General features: G+C 41.6%; 1 long non-coding RNA gene across 1 annotated transcript; it reads left to right on the top strand.

The window, feature by feature from the left end:
* The first annotated feature begins 1,650 nt into the window (after positions 1 to 1,650).
* On the top strand, positions 1,651 to 5,212 carry LOC120220452. The gene is made up of 3 exons (XR_005525577.1): positions 1,651 to 1,853; positions 2,437 to 2,526; positions 4,956 to 5,212. It is a non-coding gene; the product is annotated as an uncharacterized LOC120220452 (long non-coding RNA).
* The last annotated feature ends 5,043 nt before the right edge of the window (positions 5,213 to 10,255 follow it).

The following is a 10,255-nucleotide window of genomic DNA, read 5'->3' as shown; positions in this document are numbered from 1 at the left end:
CTGGTAGTTATTGGTTACACTAAGTAGTATCAACAATTGCTTTTTAATTCAGCTTTTAACCATTGATTTTTATCTTCATACATCTTTTAAAAATATAGGTTAAGAAACGCTCAGTTCCTCAGAGCGTTCTCAAAACGAAGCTAATAAAGGCAGGCAAGCAGCGTATGGCTTTGTTTCCATCCCCTGTAACCAGGGGACTCACTTTGACTCAAAGGAGATAATTTCTATTTATTTATTTATTTAATATAATTTCCTCTTAAAAATTTTTTAAACATTTATTTATTATTGAGAAGCCGAGAGAGACAGAGCATGAGCAGGAGAGGGGCAGAGAGAAGGGAAGACACAGAATCCAAAACAGGCTCCAGGCTCTGAGCTGTCAGCACAGAGCCCTACGAGGGGTGGGGCTTGAACCCACAAACTGCGAGATCATGACCTGAGCTGAAGTCGGGCACTTAACCAACTGAGCCGCCCAGGCGCCCCATAATATAATTTCCTCTTAACGTGCACTGGTCATGTTACAGAAGGTCGAGTTCAGACAGGGATTGGGATGCTCGTGGGAGGGGAAGGGGGCCCGTGGCGGTGGGCTGGGAATCTCTGGGGAAAGTGGCTTGAAGCACAAGACAACCTCTGCTGTCAGGTGCTCTTTCCAATGGGGGCGAATCGATTGATCTAAGTTCTTCGAAACATGTTAGATGGGTTTGTGTAATAAGTGAAAACTTAGGCGATACTGCTCCAGAAAGTTCCATCTGTGAGCAAGGTCGTGTTCATGTACCAGGTAATGCTGAGGCCGGATCCCTTGGCTCTCTCCCCAGGGTCTCCAGAGCTGCCGCCAAGAACCAAGGAGCATATCCTGGTGCGATTCAGAGCAGTGCCTCTGCCTGATAATTCTGTTCCATTTAGAAGACAACTTACAATTTTCTCAGAAAATAAACCGTTCCCTCCCCCGATGCCAGTCACGGGGGCAGGGGGGGGGGGTCCTGCAGTCAACGGGACACACATTCCTGACGTGAGTAAGAACACGGAGACAAGGGGCGCCTGGGGGCTCAGTCAGTCGAGCGTCCAGCTTCGTCTCAGGTCATGATCTCACGGCTCGTGGGTTCAAGCCCCGCGTTGGGCTCTGTGCTGACAGCTCAGAGCCTGGAGCCTGTTTCAGATTCTGTGTCTCCCTCTCTCTCTCACCCTCCCCTGCTCACACTGTCTCTCTCTCCTTCTCCTAGAAATAAGTAAAACATTAAAAAAAAAAAAAAAAAGAACATGGAGACAGGGAGTTCTGGAGCTTCTAGGCAAATATATGGATTTTCTGTTCAGGAACATTTGACCTTTCTTCTCCCACCAACTCAGATGTCTTTTACTCTAGATAAAGCCGGGACCTCAGGGTCTCTATGGCAGCACAGGAGTCTGAACAAACGGGCCACCCCCTTTGAATGCAGATATGATTCCAATGCGGGGACACGCCCAATCTGAGCATTTGTGCAGGAGTGTTCAATTTTCTTCGCTGTGGTTAGACATTTCAGTGTTTGGGGGGCCACTGAGGCTTTTGGAGAAGTGAACCTATCTGATTTTCCTCCATGTTTGTTTTTTGAAAGGCTTGGCCAATCCCCATGGAGATATTCATTACTTCCATTGTTTCTCAAACTGTGACTTCATCACCCTGTCACTTAGGAGGCGACAGAGCTGGGACAGAGATACCTTTATCCGTATTCACATCTTCATGTATGGGTTGGAAGCAGGCAGCAGCTTACACCTAAATGTGGCCTTTCGGCTATACATCCTGTTTACCACGAGCGTTCTTTTTATTGTCTTTGTCTTATTTTTTCCCTTCTTCAATGAGGTTGATTAACACATAAGGAAATGTGAGTCTTAATGTGGTGCCTAAATGAGGAGGGGAGGGATCCATTAAAATGTGAGGTATTTGAAATTATGCCCCTTAATACACGACCTGGGAAAACAGTTCTTCATCTCTGGATCTTAACCCTTTCAATGACCCTGGGCTGATAGTTCCTAAGAAATCATGCTTTCATGTATGATAGAAATACCTGGGGGCAGAGGCCAGGACTTGGCTAGGAAGTCTGTTCTCAGTATGCCTGTGGAGCCTGAGGAAGTATTTGGGGCCCTGACTGAGCTGAGGTTAATGCCCAGGTATAAGAATATGGGGCACCTGAACGGCTCAGTCGGTTAAGCAGCTGACTTCGGCTCAGGTCATGATCTTGCAGTTTGTGAGTTCAAGCCCCGCGTTGGGCTCTGTGCTGACAGCTCAGAGCCTGGACCCTGCTTCAGATTCTGTGTCTCCCTCTCTTTCTGCCCCTCCCCTGCTCATGCTCTGTCTCTCTGTCTTTCAAAAAAAAAAAAAAAAAGAATATGAAAACCCTATAGCACCTGGGACTCCGTGAGGATGTTTCCAAGTATTTGTCTCTGATCCAGGGAACTTTGTCACAGTCTCGCTCAGGTACAGATGGTCCCTGCATAATGCTGTGTGTAAGGATAAAGATGACAATATTATAAAGATGGACTGTCTGGGAAGGCCAGGTGAGTATTCTTTGCCCTTCACCTTCTAGGTTCTTCTGTACAAAAACCTGCTCTGGTGAGTTCCGAAGCCCATGTGCGAGGTCGTTTAGACACGCAGAAATCTGATTTTAGCGGGACAGTCCCCTCATGTTCTGTAAATGACCTCCTCTTTGTTTCAGGTAAACCCAAATCTTCTGAGCCTTCTTTCTGGCGAGAGCATTTGTCAAACTGAGTGTTTGCTCTGAGCTCTCATTAATGCCTGTGAGTGGAAATGTTTCTCCTTTTTGTCTATGTCTGTGATGTTTCTCTTTCCGTGAAAGGTGCCTTTCAACTGACTCAGTGATGAAATTTCCACATTACATGGTAGAGAATGAAAGATTTATAACCAGGCAGTGGTTATGAGTTTGATTGTGAAAGAGGAATAAGGATAGAAGGACCCTGGCATCTACAGAGATGAGACCTTCCGAGATAAATTGAAAATCATTCTGATCATCTGTTGACTGTAACTCCCACAGACCATGTACGCGAGGTGACCTGCCTTTCCAGGTAGGGCCAGTTGTCCCTCCTTTGTGCTGTTCTATGAGTCTTCATAGCATCGCAGGGAGAGAACACACCAGGTGCTCTGGTTCTCTGTGTCCACCATCCCCCACCTTCAGTATGAATGTTACATGTCCTACTGATACCTGGACCAAGCCTCCCTCTCACAAAATTGAAATGTCAGGTATATAAAATGTTGTCATGTTGCTTTGAGGTCAGTAGAACAGGTGGGAAATAAATTTGGGGCTGAAGGAAGTATTTGGATTGGAGGATGTTTTTATTAACTCAAGGGAAGAATGGTAGATCATGTACTCAAGTCTGTCACATTCCCAACATAACCACAGTGTACGGTAATTTTAATTGTAAGCAACCACAATGTCTATTGCAACATTGCCATTATATACATGAGAATTTATTATTTAGTTACTAAAACATTTTAAAATCTTTATTTATTTTTGAGAGAGAGACAGACAGAGTGTGAGTAGGGGAGGGGCAGGCAGAGAGAGAGGAAGACATAGAATCTGAAGCAGGCTCCAGGCTCCGAGCTGTCAGCACAGAGCCCAACATGGGGCTCGAACTCACGAACCTCGAGATCATGACCTGAGCCAAAGTCAGCTGTTCAACCAACTGAGTGGCCCAGGTGCCCTAAGAATATATAATTTATTATGGTAGTTGGAGAAGTTGGGTTGCCCGACATTTCACATGAAATCACTGTAGTTCTCAGTCATTTGTATAAATATCTCCACTTTCCCAGCTCATGCTCCACTCCACCACTCTGCTACTGTTCTTGAGACCCATTTGCCCATAGAGCCCAAAGTCAGAACAACAATATCTCATGTGATCATTTCAAAAGAGACACATGGGTGCCTTTGTCTAGAACCTTTCTTAATGCAGCAATGGGTGAGGGGCGTATCGCCCTCATGGAGGGGTAGAGAGCACAGCTTGACCATCCAAGGCCTCTTGTAAGTGGCCAAGGAAAGTTGAAGTTAGTATAATTCCTTTCTGCCAGTTGAGAAGCTGAGTGGGCTCCTCTCTCTCCTGCACATCAGCTGTGTCCTTTGAAAGGCATTTCTGTCATTCCCCTTCACAGGGGCTGAGTAAACCATGTGGCTATCCCTCTCTCCTACCCACATTCTCAGTCACTGAGGCACACATTCCTACATTCAAATGTTAGTTCCTCAGAGTGTCATGATTTTTTTTGTGCTAACTCCAGGTGTGATGATGTATGGGTAATCAGTTCAAATGTTAAAATATTGACACATCTGTGATATGGTTGACTTCTGGTGATTGTTGACCCTAGTAATTTTGATGAAGACTTTCCTGAAAGATAATGGAGTTTCAATGAGTTGGATATCAGATTGTAGGAGAACAGTAGACATACACATAGACAGTTAGGTCTAGAAGGAACCACAGAAAATATAAGCTCCAATCTTTCCAGTTACAGATTGGGGAAGATGAAAGTTGCAGGGCTTTTGGTGAATTTTTTCATGAAGTTCAAGTAATTACTCCTATTTATTTAGAGATAAACAAGGCTGGGGTGATCCACATGGAGATTTTGGAGAATCAGGAAAGGAATGAAAGTTGGAGCTGTGTTCTCCTACTTCCATTCTCTGTGAATTTATTCATATTCTGCAAAATGAAATGTTTGCATCTTCACCCTCATGTCCTTACTGATTATGTAGCCAGGGAGATAGTTCTGCATATGGCAACCATCTGGCTATAATCTCTTGTAAGTATTTACTGGACTAGGGCCTGTGAACCACATAATCCTACCCGGATATAAACATTGAGAGATACTTGTTGATGTTTTGAAATATTTGCAGTCTGAATCTCTTGAAATTGTACCTGCTTACAGAGGGTTCTGTCATTTTGCTGCATTAAGCTTTAGCCAAGGAACGTTCCTTCTGTTTCAGGCCATCCTCTTCAGCTACCTGGGAGAGAAGCTCAGAGAGAAGAGGAAGCTGGGATGAGACAAGATCACTCACTCATTTTGAAGGTGCTAGGAGACAGAGCCCAGGAAGTTGGCCTCGTAACATCAGTGTGAGAGTGGCTGTACCTGTAAGGGATCCTCTGTGACATCATGTCTCAGACAGGAAAGGGCTTCTGAGACCCTCATTACCTGTACTGAAATGAAATTGATAATAAACATTTTGATAGTCTCAGAAAAGTGCTATGTTTAAAGGAATTCTTTACTGAAGGTCTATCCTCCTCCATTTCATTTCTTTTTTTAAATTAAAAAAAAAATGGTTTAAGAGAGAGAGAGCGCATGAGTTGGGGAGAAGGGCAGAAGGAGAGAGAGAATCTCAAGCAAGCTCCATGCTCATCACGGAGCCCAACGTGGGGCTCGATCCCATGACCTGAGCCTGAAACCATGAGTCAGACGCTCAACTGAGCCACCCAGGAGCCCCCCATTTATTTTAATAAATCAAAATCCGAAGCACACTTCTGTTGTCCTATGTGAGTGACCTGTGCTATTTCCTTTCTTAGTGCAACATGTAGTTTCATGGTCGTAGGTGAAGAGATGCTCATGATTCTTACCAGAATGAGCAGGCACTGAATCCAGGACCAGAGGTGAGCCTTTCCTCCCTCCACCCAACATGATTTCACAGACAAATCACATCAATAGTCTAAAGTGTTTTGTCCAGATTACATCATTTTCTTGCACAAATGCCATGCTCCTCCCCCATCCTACAATGGAATATTGCTTTGCAGATAGATGTGTGGGGAAGGAACTCCTGTAGCTTTTCTTATTCTTCCTTAAGCTCTATGACCCCTCAAATATGCTTCTACTACCAAGTTAAAGTAATGTGATTTCTCTTCCACATAAGCACACACTTCTCCTTCATCTTCACCTACCACACGCGTTTGCTTACCAAGTTCTACGGTTTCTTTGCTCTTCGTCTCTGCTTATCTCTCTTAACCATAGGCGAGATCTTTGGCATGGTCCTAGAGCATCCTCGTTTTTCCCTGTGCAATTATAACTGCTTCACAATTCAGATTATGGAGTTAATCTGTCCCCTTTTCATGCTCTGCTCCACATTTCATCACAGGTAGCCTAAAAATCATGTTTCAACATATTCTTTCCTTGTGTAAAGGTCTCTGCTGGCCCTTCATCAACTATCTTAGTGCTCTTATACTGTGGCATTCAATGGATCAACTTCCATACTAAAAAGGAATGAAGATTCCTTTTTTTCGAAGAAAGCACATGTTAAGAAGTACATGGAACAGACTCTTAGCTCACTCCCAAACTCTGTGCTTTTCTTCTTCAGGCACATGGCTTTTCAGCAAGAGGCTATGTGTCTTAACTTCCCCGGCAGCAAGTAGTAGCTGTAGTAGCTGTAGTAGTAGTAGTGGTAGTGAACTAAACCAATAGAATGCTAATAAATGATCCATGCTGAATCTATGTCATTGGCTAAACGAAAAATGTTTTCTCTGTCCTTGAGTTGGAAATGGAACCAGCTGAAGTCACCTTAGAAGCACTGTTTAATTAATTAATTAATTAATTTACATGCAAGTTAGTATATAGTGCAATAATGATTTCAGGAGTAGATTCCAGTGATTCATCCCCTATGTATAACACCCAGTGCTCGTCCCCAACAAGCGTCCTCCTTAATGCCCATCCCCCCTCCCACAACCCCTCCAGCAACCCTCAGTTTGTTCTCCATATTTAAGAGTCTCTTATGTTTTGTCCCCCTCCTTGTTTTTATATTAGTTTTGCTTCCCTTATGTTTACCTGTTTTGTATCTTAAATTCCTCATATGAGTGAAGTCATATGATATTTATCTTTCTGTGGCTAATTTCATTTAACATAATGCTCTCTAGTTCCATCCACATAGTTGCAAATGACAAGAATTCATTCTTTTTGATTGTCAAGTAATACTTCATTGTATACACACACACACACACACACACACATATATATATATATATATATATATATACCATATCTTTATCCATTCATCTATTGATGGACATTTGGGCTCTTTCCATACTTTGGCTATTGTCAATAGGGCTGTTATAAACATTGGGGTACACTTGCCCCTTCAAAACAGCATGCCTGTATCCCTTGGATAAATACCTAGTACTGTAATTGCTGGGTCATAGAGTAGTTCTACTTTTAATTTTTTGAGGAACCTCCATATCGTTTTCCAGAGTGGCTGCACCAGTTTGCGTTCCCACCAGCAGTGTCTGCATCCTCACCAACATCTGTTGCTGCTTGAGTTGTTAATTATAGACATTCTGACTGGTGTGAGGTGGTATCTCATTGTGGTTTTAATTTGTATTACCCTGATCATGAGTGGTGTTGAGCTTTTTTTCATATGTCTTTTAGCCATCTAGATGGCTTCTTGGGAGAAGTGTCTATTCATGTCTTCTGCCCATTTCTTCACTGGATTATTTGTTATTTGGGTGCTGAGTTTGATAAGTCCTTTATAGATTTTGGATACTAACCCTTTATCCAACATGTCATTTGCAAATATCTTCTCCCATTCTGTCAGTTGCCTTTAAGTTTTTCTGATTGTTTCCTTCACTGTGCAAAAGCTTTTTATCTTGATGAGTCCTAATAGTTCATTTTTGCTTTTGTTCCCCTTGCCACTGGAGACATGTTGAGTAAGAAGTTGCTGCAGCCAAGGTCAAAGAGGTTTTTGCCTGCTTTCTCCTTGAGGATTTAAGGGTTTCCTGTCTTACATGTAGGCCTTTCATCCGTTTTGAGTTTATTTTTGTGTATGGTGTAAGAAAGTGGTCCAGGTTCATTCTTCTGCGTGTTGCTGTCCAGTTCTCCCAGCACCATTTGCTGAAGAGACTGTCTTTATTCCATTGGATATTCTTTCCTGCTTCATCAAAGATTAGTTGGCCATACGTTTGTGGGCCCATTTCTGGCTTCTTTATTCTGTTCCATTGAACTAAGTGGCTGTTTTTGTGCTTGTAACACACTGTCGTGATGACTACAGCTTTGTAATATAGCTTGAAGTCCAGGATTGTGATGTCTCCAGCTTTGGTTTTCTTTTTCAAGATTGCTTTAGGGGCGCCTGGGTGGCTTAGTCAGTTAAGCGTCCGACTTTCGCTTAGGTCATGATCTCGCGGTTCGTGGGTTCGAGCCCCGCGTCGGGCTCTGTGCTGACTGCCAGCTCAGAGCCTGGAGCCTGTTTCAGTCTGTGACTCCCTCTCTCTCTGGCCCTCCCCTGCTCACGCTGTCTCTCTCTCTGTCTCCTAGAAATAAATAAAAAACATAAAAAAAAAGATTGCTTTAGCTATTTGGGATCTTTTCTGGTTCCATACAAATTTTAGGATTGTTTGTTCTAGCTCTGTGAAGAATATGGGTATTATTTTGATAGGGATTGCATTGAATATGTAGATTGTTTTGGGTAAAATTGGCATTTTAACAATACTTGTTCTTCCAATTCATGAGCATGGAATATTTTTCCGATTTTTTTGTGTGTCTTCTTCAATTAGAAGCCCTGTTAGAGTAAGGAATACAGCTTTTCCAGCCATGATTCTTGGGGTCATATGTACAGCAGAGGCCACCTCTTTCCCCTTCACATTTCCCTTAGAGAGAATAAACTTCTTTGTTCACTAATCATCATACTATTTGGCTTCTTTGTTAGAGTTGCCTGTACTGTAACTTTATATTCTTCTGTTTGTGGTGTTAGTATATCACAAAAACTGCTGGTCCAGAGCTTAAAATATCACAGTTCTTAACATAATAGACAAATCTGACTCATTTTACCTAACATGTAGCTTAGGTACCAGCTGTGCCAATAAATAGATGATAGATAGATAGATAGATAGATAGATAGATAGATATTAAGTTTATTTATTTATTTTGAAAGAAAGAGTCTGTAGTATGTGTGGGGGAGGGTCAGAGAGAGAGACAGAGAGACAGAGAATCCCAAGCAGGCTCTGTGCATCAACACAGAGCCTGATGCAGGGCTTGATCTTGTAGATTGTGACCTGAGCTGAAATTAAGAGTCAGATACTTACCTGACTGAGACACTTAGGTGCCCGTGTAGTTTTTACTGTTATCTGAGCGCTGTAGTCCTTTACTCAATGTCATGCCACATGCTCACTGTTCCTTTTCCTGTGTGGTCTTCCCCTCAAAATGCCCTGTACCCTCCCTCTCTCTCAGACACTCCTTTTTCACTTACTAGTTAGTTTACCTTAAAACTGCTGGATCATAGAGAACCGAAAACTGTGTAGTGCTTAAAAACAAAAGTGATTCGTTTTGCACTTGCAGAGCAGATTGATTTGATTCCACTGGTTAATGGGGCTTCATCCCATCCTGTGACTCCTCCACCCATTTGGTGGTCAGTCATCTGTATTCACTCATGGAAGGGGAAAGAGCGTGGAGAAAGCACAGAGGTGGCCCACATTCCTTGGCTGAGACCCAGTCACATAATCACGTTAAATAGGCTGAGACATATAGCCGACGCATCTACTAAAAATCATATTACTTAAAAGAAGGTATGGAATATGGTGGGCCATTAATGATCCTATTAAGAGAAAAGCGAGGAATGTATAAAGAAATGCTCACTTTGACATACCAAAACCAAATGGTTGAAAACAAAAAAAGAAAAAATCTTAAAAACAGCAAGAGAAAAATGACTTCTGTACAATATGTTTTGTGCTAGAGTTAATGGAAATTCAAAGAGAACTAATGTAGTAAGAATGAAAAGTCTTTATTTTACATAGATGAACAATATACATTCACTTGTAATCCAGACAAGGATAAATAAAAGACTGACAGAAACGTTTTAAAACATTAACAGTAATTATGTCAGAATGGTAGAATTATTAGTATTTATTATTCTTTTTAATATTTTCCATATTTTTAATGAAATATGCATTCATTTTCTAATAAAAAGACTGATGTTTCCATAAATAGAAAAAGGGATATCTCTGCAATTTTACATAGGAAACCTTTTATTGAAAGACAAAATATTAATTAAACATATCTTAATAAGTCAGGGTTAAATTTTAATATTTGAACTCTGTAGTATATTTCCTCATAATATTTACTGCAAACATAATGCATAATGTCCTGGGATTTACGTCAAATCTAAGAGATCAAAGTCTTGTTCTCTTTTGAAAAGAAGCTTACAAAACAAACTTCTCTTGGAACAAGGCTAATTATTCTTTCTTTTTTTTTTTTTAATTTTTTAATGTATTTATTAGGCTTTTATTTTTTATTATTATTTTTTTTACAAATAGTTTATTG

This window comes from Hyaena hyaena, unplaced genomic scaffold (assembly GCF_003009895.1).
Source record: "Hyaena hyaena isolate Hyena2069 unplaced genomic scaffold, ASM300989v1 scaffold_700, whole genome shotgun sequence".
NCBI classification, from domain to species: Eukaryota; Metazoa; Chordata; class Mammalia; order Carnivora; family Hyaenidae; genus Hyaena; species Hyaena hyaena.
Note: the sequence above shows the minus strand (reverse complement) of the source record. Positions and strands in the feature narration are given on the sequence as shown.